The sequence below is a fragment of the Canis lupus genome, chromosome 20 (genome assembly GCF_011100685.1).
Source record: "Canis lupus familiaris isolate Mischka breed German Shepherd chromosome 20, alternate assembly UU_Cfam_GSD_1.0, whole genome shotgun sequence".
In the NCBI taxonomy this organism is placed as follows: domain Eukaryota; kingdom Metazoa; phylum Chordata; class Mammalia; order Carnivora; family Canidae; genus Canis; species Canis lupus.
The window spans coordinates 20656460-20671841 of NC_049241.1; the positions used below are offsets into that span (position 1 = coordinate 20656460).

The 15382-nt window shown below is 40.6% G+C and overlaps 1 protein-coding gene across 2 annotated transcripts in view; it reads left to right on the plus strand.

The window, feature by feature from the left end:
- Positions 1–15382, plus strand: part of FOXP1 (forkhead box P1) — a 584602-nt gene that overhangs the window by 82949 nt on the left and 486271 nt on the right. For both annotated transcript variants that reach the window (XM_038565860.1, XM_038565870.1), the window contains one exon: positions 6086–6215. The gene's annotated coding sequence lies outside the window, so the exon portion shown is untranslated. The remainder of the gene's footprint in view (positions 1–6085; positions 6216–15382) is intronic.

The following is a 15382-nucleotide window of genomic DNA, read 5'->3' on the forward strand; positions in this document are numbered from 1 at the left end:
AATGCTCTCTTTCCCATCAGGTTGTGTAACTGAGGAGACAAAGTGGGCCCCCTCTTCCTGTAGCACATGGGACCTGAAGGAACATCCGTGTGAACCGCACGAGATGGCCCTGGCCTTGGGGCTCCAGGTCTTCTGACTAATCTCATATGGCTGCATGAAAAAGTCTGTAAATATATACATTTGTGGCTGTGTGCATTCATATGTACATCTCTGTATGTGTGTACATTCATGGGTACATGTATTTTTGTGTGTACATGTGTACATACATGCATGTTTACATTATGGGGCTATATAAAATTCCAGGTTTAGCGGTTTAAAACCAGAGGAGATCCAGTGGACAGTGGGTTGAATTTGAGTTTTGTGTCAGGGTCCCTGTGGGAAAAAGGATGGCTTTTACCTCTCCCCTTGTCTGGAAGGACTAGGGAAGGGCAGGTAGTAGTTACTAGGACAAAGAGACTATATCTTTATGGAGAGGGCTGCCTGGTGGGTGCTGTGACCTTTCATGGACTCAACCTGCATTTCCCTGGAGGGAAGGAAGCCCAGCAGTAAATGCCCCATCTTATCTGTCCTCCTGTGATGAGACTTCCATCTCAGCTGGAAAGCCAGAGGGCAAGGATATCTGTTGATGCTGTCCACAAAGAGCAGCCTTCCAGGGCCTAGAGCAGGGTAGGGGGACATTGGGCAAAGGATCTGGAGAGGCACACAGAAAACCATGCACTGCATTTTGTTCTGTGAACTTCTTTGGGCTCGACACTCCTGTATTCACTCAGAGAACCCATGGGGAGAGGTGGAGAGGTCAAGGTGGCAAATCAGTTCCCAGGTCTTCAGGATGGTTAGAAAGCATCTGACCCTAGAACAGTGGTATAGAAAGTGTGGTGCCTACACCAACAGCACCTGATTCACTTGGGAGTTTTCTAGAAATTCTCAGGCCCTACCCCAGACCTACTAAATTAGGCCCTCTGGTGGAGGGGCCCAGCCATCTGTGTTTCATGAACCCTCCTGGGGATTCCAGGGCTCCTTCAAGATTGCGAACCAAGGCTGGATGTCTTGAGGTGTTGGATGGTCAGCAAATGATGAGTTTGCCAAGCCGGAAATGCCAGGCAGGAGCTTGTTGTCTGTATCAAACCACTGCTTTGCACTCCACAGGCTTCCAGTCCTCCTTTCTTAGGATGTTTCCTAGGATGCCAGAGAAACAGAATAATAATGCATTACATTTAGGCCACGGGTGCTAATACCTAATGCAGTTCATGCCTTTAATTTCCAAGTTGCCCTCAGCCATACAAGGAAGTACCAGGCCAGGCCCTAGACTTTTGGAGGTTGTTTTTGAAAAGCAGATGCAAATGCAGCCTGCTAGCTTGTTGTTTTCACCGTGCCTGGCAGTGTTTGGTAAACAACTTGATTGCTAGGTCTTGGCCTCAGGGAACCACAGCTGCTCTCTCCAGCTCCCTGCAGACTTTTGTACTGAGCAAGGATTGCTTCAGGGAAAAATAAACAGGGGAGAACAAAACAAGTAAACATCATGGTTGTTTTGTGGCTGCCTCTACCTGTTTTCCTGGAGCTGTTTTGCAACCACAGTTCCTGGGCTTTGGTTCCTCTACTTGAAAAAACAACAACAACAACAACAAAAAACACAAGCTGGACCCTGTGGCATCCCGGGCTTCTTTCTCTGGTTAGACTGTGGAATGACCACGGGACCGGGAAGCCTGGGAAGCCTGGGTCGCAGCCACTGCAAGAATATATGCATTTTTAAATATGTAAATTGAAAGGGAGCAGGCTTCATTCTTTCTAATGACCCCCAAGATGGTGATCTGGTTTTTTGAGTCTCTAGGAAAACAGATTGAATATGGCACAATTAAAGTTTCAGCACTTCTAGGCTTTTCTCTAAAATAATTTAATGAGCTTTTAATTTATTGCAGCTCCTGATTTAGTAGGGTTAAGGAAGGTTTGCTACTGACCCCCTGGGCCCAGGTGCTCTTCTGGGGCTCTAGTGAAGCAAAGTCCTGCTGATGTGTCAACCGGGACCTCTTGGGGCTGAGCCCTGGCTCCCTAAACAGCTTGGCCCTAAAGAGATGGAGAGTGAGGTAGTGCCCCTCAGAGTGGAGGCAAGGACCCATCTTCATCCAGATTACTTGGGGTATCTGGCCAAAATGCAGATTCCTGTGGCCTGACTCTCTGGACTGAGGGTGGGGGCAGGAATATGGATTTCAAGCTGGTGCCCTGGTTGCACACTCAGGTTTGCAGAGCAAGGCCTTGGTGATCGATATTGCCACAGTGTAAATAAGTGAGCTGGGCCAGGGGGCATGTGTTGTGCTGCCAGATTTTTAAATTTATTTTTACATAAGAAATGTTTTTATTTTTGAGACATGCACATCATTTTTGATGTGTTTAGTTTTCATTGACTCATGAGTTCATTATTTTGGCTCCCCCTTTTCTTTTTAAATCAGAGAAATAATTTTCTTTTGGCCTGGAATACATCTTTCTGAATGTCCTTGTAAAGAGGTGATGGGACTTCTGTTTGTATGAAAAGATCTTTATTTCATCCTCATTTTTGAAAGATTTTTTTTTTTTTTTTTCTGGGTATACAATTCTAGGTAGACAGTTTTTGCCTCTGGGTGGTTTTCTGGGTAATGTATTTGGATATCTGTCTTCTTTTCTTTTTTTTTTTTTTTAATTTTAAAAATTTTAAATTCCAGTGGCTGTATGTTTTAATTTCTAGAGTTCAGAGTTTGGCTAGAGTTATAAAGCTTCTATTTTATAAATGCATGTTTATGTACTGCATGTAGTGTATACATGTGTATATAGTATGTACTTTATAGTATACATACTCTATATATAAAAACTCGAGTATTTTTTATATAATATTTTGGTTAGACTTACAGAGCTTGTATTTTATAGTATATAAAGGTATATATATGTACTTTATGTATGCATTATGGTGTATGTGTATATATACAGTATGTATTTTGTAGTATATATACACTGCAAATACATATGAAAAGTGGACTATATATTATTTATATAGTATTTTGGTCAGAATTATAGAGAATTTGGAATTCAGTTCTGGGTCTATGGGACTCTTAAAACCTATACAAATAAAACTAAAAAAAGTTCCATAAACCGTGGTGGTAGTTGTTTTTTGTTTTTGTTTTTGTTTTTGTTTGTTATGGGGCTCAAACTCAAGACCCTGAGATCCTGACCTGAGCTGAGATGAAGAGTCAGACACCCAACCGACTGAGCCACCGAGGGCCCCCATTGTTTTTTATTCTCATCTATGCATGGTAACTTTCATATTTTAGGAAATCAAGCAAGACAACACTAATGACAACACTTAGAGCATTGTTTGGCCAGCCTGTGTCTTAGCTGGAAACCTGCAGCTTCTCCGAGCATGAATGAAAAGGAAAGCTCCATGAACTGCTGTTTTTTGGTGTGCCTTGCCTCCTTCCTCACCTCCAAGCCTCTGAATACCACATTCTTGGTTTTGTGAAACACCTTTGCTACCCCACCTTCCAGTTCATTCTAAAACTTGCTTGAGATAATTCCTTTGGAGAGCCCTTACGTATGCAGATACCTACTGTGTTTTTCTGTGTTCAGTTATACAGCCTCTCTGTGCTTCCAGATACCTCCAGAATCACGGACATGGCATGACTTGGGCAGTCATTTGGCATGGGGCTTGCAAGTTTGTTCTTTCTTTTCTCCTCCCCACCCCTTCTTTCACATGTGCTATTAAAAAGTGAGCTGCTATCTTTGAAAAATTAGGAAATTTCACAAAATAGTAAAGATGACTGTGTTCCTTCATAGAATTAGAAGCTCTTGAAGCCCCGGGCTTATGTTCCCCTGTGGCAACAGTTGGCTTGTGGAGGGCACTGGCCTGCCCTCTTTGGCTGAAAAACTGCTGGTCTTCAAGTTTGCAACCTGGCGCGTTGCTCTCTGCACCTTACACCTGGCCTATTTTTCTCACTTGCACTGACTGCCTGGTCATTGTGGGGTGCCTTAGCTCTCCCTGTGTGAAGCAGAAAGCTCAGGATCACAGAGGCTACAAGACCTTGCAGTGAGCTTGAGTCAGAAGGGTGTCTAGTACAAGGTAGGCACTCAAAATGTTTGTATGACTGTATTGACTGGAAAAATACAGAGCTCTAACGAGTGCACACTAACAAGGGGTAGAGTCAAGCCCCTGCTTCTGTGGGTTTAGGGGCAAGTTCCTAAGACTACACCTTAGTTTTCTTATCTGCATCTTTTAAACTTACAACATTGTCTACTAGGAACTTTGTCATATGAAGAGAAGTAAATGAAACAATTGCTATAAAATACTTAATATCTAGCACATCATGAGTTTTCAGTCAATAGTATTTTTGTAGGATTCTGAAGAATGAATTCTTTTTTTTTTTTTTTGAATGAATTCTTTTTGATGATTGATTCATTTGTTGACCCAATAAATCTGTATGGAGTGCCTGCTATACACCAGGCACTTTTTCTGAAGTTTTAGAGTAGAGTGATAAATAAAACAGAGAATGTTCCCTTATCTTGCAGAGCTTAGATTCAAGTGGGGAAGACCAGTGAATAAATGAGAAAAAAGTTCAGAGATTACGACAAAAGCTCTGGAGAAAGCAAATAGGTTGTTCTCACTGAGAGGCATTAGGGATCTAACCTAAGTAGGTAGGCAGGACAGTCTGCTTGAAGCAGCCTTTGCCCCTAAGACCCAGTGATGAGAAAGCCATTTGTGTAAGGAGGAGGCTCATGGCATTTCAAGGGAGCTGGGACTGGGGGCAGGGGGCGGGGGGCGGGGAAACCAGTGCTCCAGCCCTGAGACAGAAAAGCATAGCTTGATTGAAGTGGAAGGAAGACCACTGTAACTGTGTTGTAGTTGGGAATTGACTTGGTGACTGGAGGTGGCAGAGAAGTAGAAAGTGATCCATTTGCAGGGCTTTGTAGGCCACAGGGAGAAGTGTGTTTTTATCCTAAGAGATGGTAAACAAGCTTAGTCCATTTCTTTTTGCTGATGACTCCAAGCTACGCTTATACACACAAAAGTTGGAGAAACACTCATGCGTAATACATTGGGGTCGATTTCCATAGTAGTTGGAACTGTACTTTGTAGAGAGAAATGGAAGCCTTCCATGGGCACCCAAGGAATGCTGTCATCCATCAAGGGTGGCAGCTCACCAGGGTTGGGCACTAGTGCCAGGGTAAGAATTCTTCTATGCATGTGCAAAAACCCTCTGCCTATAGCACATCTTCAGTGTTGATGGCAGATTGACATAAGAATGATCCGTGATAAAAATCTTTTTAATCAGTAATACTAAAGGAGATGTTTATAGTTTAGCTTATTTGGAATAAGTGTACTTTATCAAAATAAAAAAAACAAAAACCCAACAACCCAACAAAGTTAAGCAGTAGAAGGGACTTGGGGAACATTAATAATTGCTCTGACCTTGTACAGGAAGTGGCTGGAATCTTGAAATAGTAAGTAGCTTTGCTGGGTGCACATGACTGGTGACAACATCAGGTCCAGAATTCAGGCTTCTCCACTTTGACGCCTGCACATTACATAGTATGTTGTCTCTTAATGGGCATGTCTCCTTGAGTCTTGCTCCTTAAGTAACTTGTAGACATTTTTAGGATTATTTTGGAGGAGAAACAATGTTCATTATTACTTAAAAATAATATAAATTGTTATTTACTTTTTTACATTTTTTCATCTTCTGGAAAAGATAATTACTTCTTAGGAAATGGTACACTTATCCACATAATATTCGAGTTCGAACACCTTATTGTTACCTGAGCAGTCTATGACGGGACCTGATATTTTTTCAATGCCAAAATATGTAAAATATTTTGCACCAAGTCCGCAGTAAACAACAATCTTTTGATATATGTGTCAAAGTAATTGGTAAACGTATCTTTCAAAGCGGTATTTCCGGTTCATATTTTACAGCATCACATTTTGATATATTGATATACCCTCATTTTAAAGGTGTTTTCCCCTACCTCTAGATTCTATGTCTGCCTTGCTGTTTTCAAGTTTAAGGAAGTGGTGGTTTTAGAAGCTACATCTTAGTTATGTGTAAAAAATATTTTTGTATTGCAGTGTCCCAGGACCTTTTGCTGACAATTCCAGTTTCCAAAAGAAACATTTGGGCGATGGTGAGGGCTTCGATCCCTTCTCTGATTTGCTGTCAACCATGAACGGGTGGATGTGATGCTTGCTGGCCAACAGGGTAAGTGCATGTTTATGAGTATTTGTCTGAAAATTCACGACAAAAAAGTGGCTGCAGGGGTCACACACAGTGCAGGAAACTGTTACAAGTCCTAAGTTCATCAGAGCAATTGCAAACTGAGGGTGAGAGATTCTCATTTTCAAAGAAGAAAGCGACTCTGCTGTTTTCTGCTGTAACCCTCTCGAATAACTCCTGCATTGATCTGAGGATTTATAAAAGACACAGTAGGACACAGAAGAACTATTTTTTGTTTGCGTGTTTTTTTTTTCTTATTCATACAGTGAAGGGTGGGCCATCTAAGTTATGAGCCATATGCATCACCGAAAGAATAATTGCTTTTCTGGTCCCATAATACCTCAGCAAACAATGAACCACCATGGAATAAAAGTATAATGATCTCATCTTGAGTTTTAGCGGGAATTTAGTCTGACTTATTCACTAAGAAGGTCTCATCCCAAGCTTTCCATATGATAAGGGTTCTTGAGAAAACTACTGTGGCCTCACAAAGATTTTCAGAAAGACTTACGAGCATTTCTTTCAATCATTGTTCACCTCACCAAAGTACTGATTGCAATTTTGGGGGAAGGTCAGAAGGAACATGATGATTTTTTTCTCTTACACATATTTTCTGTATTTGATGGCATCTTCCATGTTCGTTGGCAATCAGCGACTCTCTGACAGTAATGAATGAACAACTGTGACTTGCCTTTGTCAGAGAAAATACTTTGTTGAGGCCAGGTGTTCTGGATAAAAAGTCTGACATCATTTAGTGGTAGCTTTGTCATAGGATGAAGTCACCTTTATGGGGAACCATTTCATTTCACGTTTTGTATTCAGTGACATTTAATGATAAGAACCATTGGCATAAAGTCCATCTCGTTTGTCTTAGCATGATTGTATTTGAAACAGATTCCTTTTTATGGAGGGAAGGGTAGTGAAGGAGAAGGAGCATTATACTACTATTGGGAGGCCTAATAGTTACTTGACATGGGACGGGTTAGTCTCTGTTGTGATTTCCTATATTTAAAACAAAGCAGGTAGGTTAGAGTACCCTATTTGTCAGTACTAAAAAGGCCCTAGAAGTTGTCAGTTTAAATGCCCTCATCTTCTAGATGGAGCAGCTGAAGCCCATGGGGTCTAATTTGAGATGTCTAAGTCCTTGTCCTGGTTGGAACTGGACCCTACTTCTTTGTCTTCAGTGATTTTTTTTTTCTAGTTTATCTCTGTTATAGAGATTGAGACATCCAACCCATGCAGTTGAATAAAATTTCTCTAATAAGTGTCTCCTTAAGACATTGTTATGCATTTAGCTATTTGGGACAGATTTTATTTTATTTTATTTTATTTTATTTTATTTTATTTTATTTTATTTATTTATTTATTTTTTTTAAATTTTTATTTATTTATGATAGTCACAGAGAGAGAGAGAGAGAGGCAGAGACATAGGCAGAGGGAGAAGCAGGCTCCAGGCACCGGGAGCCCGACGTGGGATTCGATCCCGGGTCTCCAGGATTGCGCCCTGGGCCAAAGGCAGGTGCCAAACTGCTGCGCCACCCAGGGATCCCTGGGACAGATTTTAAAAGCTTTTATTGTATTTATTTATTTTAATTTTTAAAATTTTATTTTATTTTTTAAATTTCATTTATTTATTCGTGAGAGATACAGAGAGAGAGAGAGAGAGGTAGAGACACCGGCAGAGGGAGAAGCAGGTTCCATGCAGGGACCCCGATGTGGGACTCGATCCCAGGTCTCCAGGATTACGACCTGGGCCGAAGGCGGCGCTAAACTGCTGAGCCACCCAGGCTGCCCAATTTTATTTATTTTTTAAAGTAGACTCCACGCCCATCGTGAGGCTTAAACTCAGAACCATGAGATGAAGACTTGAGCTGAGATCAAGACTTGGATGCTTAACCAGCTGAGCCACCTCGGTGCCCCAAAGATTTTTTTTAAAAAGTTTTATTTATTTATTCATGAGAGACACACAGAGAGAGGCAGAGACATAGGCAGAAGAAGAAGTAGATTCCTTGAGGGTAGCCTGATGTGGGATTCGATCCCGGGACTCTGAGACCATGCCCTGAGCCAGAAGCAGATGCTCAACTCCTGAGCCACCCAGGCATCCCTCAAAGATTCTATACTTAGAGACCAATTTGACCTTCCCATTTCATAGATTTAAAAAAAAAAAAAAAAAAAAGGAGCCACAGTTATTATTGACTAGAAGATCCTCAAAGAGCTTTTGAGTGCTAAAATTCACTTCCACCTGGGCCATTTTGTTATTCCAGTCTGCTGAAGCTTTAGATAGAGGAAAAACAAAGTCTTCCATCTTCCTGATGTTATTTCTTCTTTAATTGGCAAGAGATAAGGCAAATAGTAAATAGTAACACAAGAGGCAAGGATGCCCACAGTTAAAAGAAATGGTTAATGGAGTCATGGAATTTAGAGCTAGTAAAGATCTTTCATCATCTTCCTGGATGGTCTTGGGAATGTCCTTTGATTTCTCATCCATGAAGTTCCTCTGAGGGTCTTCCACTGCTACTAGCTATGATAGATTTTTGTGGATGATCTGTAGGCCAGTGAGCAGATAGCATGCATTATGAAACATGGTATCTTTTTGGATCCAGGTCAAGGTGAGACGAAAGCCTGGGCCTGTCTCATATACACAGGAGAATTCATAGAAGTGGTTGGAATTCTAAAGTTGTTGAAATAGTAGCAAACTCAGATTTGAGATTAACTGTCATCTCTGTCTTCAGTATTGAGAAAGTCTGACTCAATCTCACTATCATAAAATTGATGTATGAAATTTAACAAAACCACATGAATGGATTTATTGAAGACAGGGTTTATTTTATTCATTAATTTCATTGGGTGAGGCCTGCTATTTAAAAAAATCAGTCTCAAGAACTATAATGAAACGATCTCTCTTTTGAATTGATAAAATGGCCTGGTCAGATACCAATTTTTTATATTAAGGAAGTGCTTTGTATTTATCAGATTGTAATAAGCTTCCCTTCACTATATTTTCAGTAGGTAGTGGAAGTCCCTGAAATCTAATGAGCTGGAGCATGTGTTCTGATTTTCTATCCTATTCTTCCTCAAAGCACACACCTCCAGGATTTGCTCAAATGACTAAATTCTCTTCCTCCGTGATGCAGTAACCTGACTTTCCATGTATTATGTATCTTATATCTAAGTCCTTTCATTGTCAAAAATAATTCACAGTCCTGTGGCTTTAAGAACTTTGCAGTTTATTGAGTAACCCCAGAAAAGCACCAATTAATTGTTACCTCTTATAATTTGAAGTTTTAGGCTTGAAATAAACTCTAATTTTGAGTGTTTTGTGCTAAGTGTCTTCATGGTAGGACAGAGTCACAGTCATGAGGGTAGGCATCCAGAACAATAAACTGCAGTCGCTTGCAAGGCAGTTAAACCATATGAGAAAAGGTCTGCACAAATAGACCATTGTGGCAAAATTTTAAGGTCAGAAAATGGGTAATGTACTCAGTTTATTTTGGTGATAACCATACCTGCATAGTAAGTTACTTTTGGTGCAGGATAACAGAGAAAGACGGGCTGAGCGCTTGAGGTCTCTTTTTTTGATGGTTCTTTCATGCCACCATTCGCCAGCAGGGAGTCAGAGTTGGCTCCTGTTTCCCTGGCGTGTAGCTGTAGTTGATACGGATACCTATCTGATGCACATCACGAGACTCCAAGAGTGAAGAGCAGCTAAGTCTGCTGCATATTTAATAGGCAGTTAGCCACAGTGTTATTAATAAATGTGATAATAACAGTCTGGATTTGCATAGAGTTTTCCTGAGAAAGAGTGGAGTAGAGATGGTGAATTGCTGGCTTGTTATTCAGTCTGTGCCTTGGCATTGCCTGCTCCTTATCAGTGAATTGTCTTTTGCTGGAGGATCCGGTACAAGAATGTAGCACCATGCAACATTGTTTTGTCACTAATTGTTTTCCCTTACTTGCCCACAGTTACTTGTTTCATCTCTCTCATAATGCAATTCCTAGCTTTTAACCTATTGGTTGAGGGAAAATCATAGGAAATATTTCTTCCCACTTAAAACTTGAGAATGGGCTACGTTTTAGCTGGGAGTTCCTTGCTTTTATATAAAACTTGAGGGTGTATTTTTTTTGTCATTGGTTTTGGGGTGCGGTGGTGGTGGTGGTAGTGCAGCTTCCAGGAAGAGGTGGGGGCAGGTAGCAGGTGTTTTGGGACAGGAAAGCTGTCTGATGGGCTCCCCTCTTGAGTTGTCTTATGCTGGAACCTGTCAGTGGGCAAAGCCATTTTGTTGTGCTTAAACTTCCAGTCCCTGAAATTTTGAGTTTGAAAAGTAATTTTAACAATTTAATAAACTACCTAATATGCTTTATAAGCCAGAGCGAATGATCTTAAGTATTTTGGTCTCTTTCATAACACAATGAACCTAATATTGGTAAAAATACAGATCTTCACTCACGCCATAAAGAGAGGCTAGATTTAATAAGCAGTTATGAGTGCTGGCAGCTGCCTATCAGATTGTATAACTTGGGCTCCAGCATGCGAAGACAGTGTCAACTTACATTTTATCTCCGAAGTATTTTAGAGGCGTTTATTTTGCCTTTCTCTCCAGTCCCTAACCTAATAGAAGTAATGTAATTGGCTGAATATTTTCCACACAGCTAATTGGCTAGGGGCCAAGGTGGAAACCATTGTCTGGCTTGATGAAGATCAGAAATTAACGTGACATTTACGTGGAGGTAATGGAATATATTACTAATGTAGTCATTCGGGATGATGTGAGTGAGTGTCCATCCTTTTCCAGCCCCATAAGCAGCAGGAGGAGTTTTGAGGATGGTGAAGGGACCTTCAGCCCCCACTTCACCCCCACCCCAGAGTTCTTCAGAGCGGTGGCCAGCCAACACCTAGGTCAAATTTGCTTTCCAATCCTTCAGACAGAACCAAGACAAACTAATGAATTATTCCGTTTGTCAATTAAAAAAGAAAAGCCACTACTATTGTAAGATTAAATTCCAATTAGAAGGTTGCGTTTAATTCAGAAGCTATAACAATGTTTTAATGAATTCTGTTGGAGGTGACAGTTTATGTGAGATAAATTTATATGGTGTAGGTAGATATAAATTCATTGGATAATGTTAAACATGTTACTTCATATATATTAGCTGTGAATTTATTTCTCCTCTAGTTATGTCCCCAAGGAGGTAGAGTCAGAGGGAAAAACATATCTTCAAAGAAAGAGCCCTTTCTGTCCTTTCAGATACTTGCTCGAAAACAGCCTTTTCTCACTTTTATTAAAAAAAAAAATCTGTTAAATTTCTGCATTAACTGAATTTATGATTCTTGGTGTATGCTATTTATAAAATTGAATATAGGTTTTATGATATAGGAAATTAGTCTAGGAATGAGAATATGATCCAATTTTGTAATAAAGGTAATCTGCATTTATATTGCAGATATGTTCCATTCCCCTCTAAGCCCCTTATGGGATTATACACACATTTTTCTGGACATACAAATTCATTGTCGAGTAAACTTTTAATGTATCGGGCAGGCTTTTATTCACATGACATTTACACAAAGCGTCATACCCCTTGCCTAAATCAAGGGTGGCGAGCATTCCTGACACACTTTGGATCTTCTATTTTACCCACTCCTGTCCATTCCTGTGTCTTGACAGACATCACTAATTGATCACATCCTCTCTTCTGTTGAGTGCTGATGTGACCTCAGAATTATTCCACTTAAGTTCCTGTAGGCAAGCTTACACACTCACCATTGACTTGAATATGAACAAAATAATGCCAAGCAAGTGACTTTTGACCAGTCCTTGTAGTTTTACTGTATACACCCAATACTTAACCTGAATATTTGGCATCCAGTGCTTAAACAGTATGTTTGTTATATTAATGAGAAGATCTCATGCACATACAATTTTAGCAGTTACCTGGTTGTGTAACAGTTGTTTTTTTTTTTTTTTAATTTTTATTTATTTATGATAGTCACACAGAGAGAGAGAGAGAGAGAGAGGCAGAGACACAGGCAGAGGGAGAAGCAGGCTCCACGCACCGGGAGCCCGATGTGGGATTCGATCCCGGGTCTCCAGGATCACGCCCTGGGCCAAAGGCAGGCGCTAAACCGCTGCGCCACCCAGGGATCCCAACAATTGGGTTTTTAACATGTGTCTGCCATGATTGTGTGATGTGAGGTAGTTTATTTTTTACCTTTCACCTGGTTTTGGTGTTATGTATGTGAAGCATTATAATTTTGTAGGGGGTTTTTGTTTTGTTTTTTGTTGTTGTTGCTTTTTTTTTTTTTTTTTTTTTAATTCTGTAGTTTGGAAAAGATAAAAAAGAGACCATTCTCACCCTCTTGTTACCTGTGCATCAACTGAGGCTAAAACCCAGCAAGGAAGTGGTGGGGTGAGAATGAAACCCAGACTCTCACTCTCCAAGTACAGTTTCTTTCTCAAAGGGAGGGGCACACACATGTACCAGGTGCTGACCGGTTCAGGGCAAGTTCCTTGCAATTTCCTTTTGCATATTAATCTTGGTTTTTATCAATACACCGAAGCAAGCTGTACCAGGGAGGAAGGCATTCAACTATTATATTTCAAATGATATCTTCCGTGATGTAAAATTCTAGGAACTTAAGTTACATTGCGTGTTGTTTTTGAAAATAATCTGTTTTCTGTTAACTTGGTTCAAGTAATGCACAGAGACTAAGAGAAGGAAATTTCCACTTAGTCTGTGTGCATGCTGCTAAGGTACCCTGTTGAGAATTGCCATCATTTTAATTCCTTCTTAAAGAAAAATGAGCAATTAGTGTACTTAAGCACCATTTAGTTAATTTGCATTTTAATTTCATTTCAACGTATTATTTGATTATTTGTGTGTGTTGGTCATGGAACCAGAGTTCTGGAAAGTGATTGTAGGTGAACATATGAATTGTTAACCTCTTGGTGCATGTTTATAGGAAGATAGGGTTGGCCTTAGTCAAGGATGACAAAATTAGTGGGACCCATCATGGTCTGTTCTGATGGTGACTCTTGGGTTTTCTGTATACATGGTCCCTTGAAGCTCCAAGCAGTCGATTGGAATAGACTCATGAGGTGAAATCTTTTTCATCCGTCTTTATGTTCCATGATATTTAGTGATGTTTGTTAACAAATAATTAGAACAACGACTCATGTGGCATTAGGTTTTCCTAGTTGTTTGAATATCACATTAGTTACCTCTTTTAATTCTAACAGTGTCTCTGTATTCTGGATATTATTATTTTGTTTGTTTAAAGATTTTATTTATTTGAGAGAGAGAGAGGATGCACGAACAGAGGGGAGGAGCAGAAGAGTAGGGAGAGAGAATCTCAAGCAGACTCTGCACTGACTGTACAGCCCAATGAGGTGCTTGATCTCACGATGCTGAGATCATGACCTGAGCCAAAATCAAGAGTCAGATGCTTAACCACCTGAGCCACACAGGAGCCCCTGGGGTTATTGTTGAGAAGACAGAAGCTCAGTGGCTTGGTCACCTGCTCAGGATCACATAGCAAGTTTTTCAAGTGGAGTTTACCTTAACTTGGGCCAAATTCAAAGCTCGTAAGCCACGGGGGCATACTGCTGCCTCCTCATCTTCAATAGATTCTGTAGTTCTTTAAGGCCCTTTTATTTCATTTAGGCAGGGAAGATTTTGTAGCTTATAGTTGTCTTTATGGAAGGAATTGGAATCCAACTCATTTAAAACTGCAGCTTAATATACAAACAGGATTTTTATAGAACTGGTGATATAAAAGGAAATAACTTCTTCCAAAAATTTTTTCAAAGATATTCCTTACCTACTGGCCTTTCCCTCAGTCTAAAATCTCCCAGAATCATGCGGGTGGGCTCAGTGTTGTGTGCTTCCTTGGGTTCTCTTCTAAAGTAAAGATGCTCCTGGTAGTGGCAGCTCATGGAGTCCCTAACATTTGAACAGATGAGTTTTTTCCTTGATACAGTATGAACAGACTCCATAGGACTAGCAGCCCAGCTGCTCTGGAGAACATGCTGGAAGGGAGAACCTTGCCACTGGAATTTTGTGCTCACAGCTCTAGCATTGGAAAGGCCCAGTGCTGCTACTTTGTTCAGTTATTTAGGCCCCTTGCCTATGGCCTACAGGGATGACTGCCCTTCCAGGATAGATGTCCAGGCTAAATGGCCAGCAGGCTAGTTTCAGGGATGCTCTGTGGAATTGTTTTTTTTTTTTTTACGACGTGTGTTCACTTATTATTGAGGGGATTTTTCTCTCCATGTTTTTCGGAGAGTTGCATATTGGGTCATGTAAGGGTGAAATGGCCTGTCATTTGTGATTTCTGTCACAAATAATCAGAAAAGAACAAAGGGAAGCAGAATCTTGATATTCTGGAATCTGGGTGATGGGTACATGGGGCTCATTATACTATTTTCTCTACTTCTTCATGTATTTGACCACTCTTATAATGAAGTTGTATGTGGGTGGAGGTGAGGGGTATATCTAACTCCTTTATCTAGTCTAGTGGTTGATAACCAGTCACTGGGTAGAACCACATCTCTGCTCCCCCGTGTTCTACCCTACCTTTGCCAGCTCTCAGCTGCTGGTGTAATTTAATTGATATGGAGTCTTAGGGCAAAAAGATGCTAACCTAATCAGCTAAGAGTCAAAGTAATTTTCTGGACAATATAGATAAAATGACTTTACCTGACATACAAGTATTCGGTGACCTATAAAAAAATGACAGTTGTTCAGTAGCTATTGTAAGTGAGCATATGTGACATGCCAGAGGCTATGATACACCTGTTATAGATTTTCTCTCTCATTCTCCTGTGGTCAGTGTTTGGAGGGAAGTGGATGGGACTTGAACCCAAGACCCATTGGACTTTATTGTCCTCTTCCTCTAAGTTCTTGGGGCTATGTTTTTAAAAGTGTGATCTCTAAGGGCTGCCTGAGCAACCTGATAAAATACAGATTTCCACAGCTTGGTATGGGTTAAGGGGAGTGTTAGCCTCAGGTCCTTGTCCCAGGTTTCACTAATAGTATGACCATGGCCAAGTCATGTGTCCTCCTCAAAGCTCACTTTCCTCATTTGTCAAATGGGAACAATGGTAGCATCTACCTTGTTGGCTGCCAAGTCCTTAAATACAATGCTTGGTACC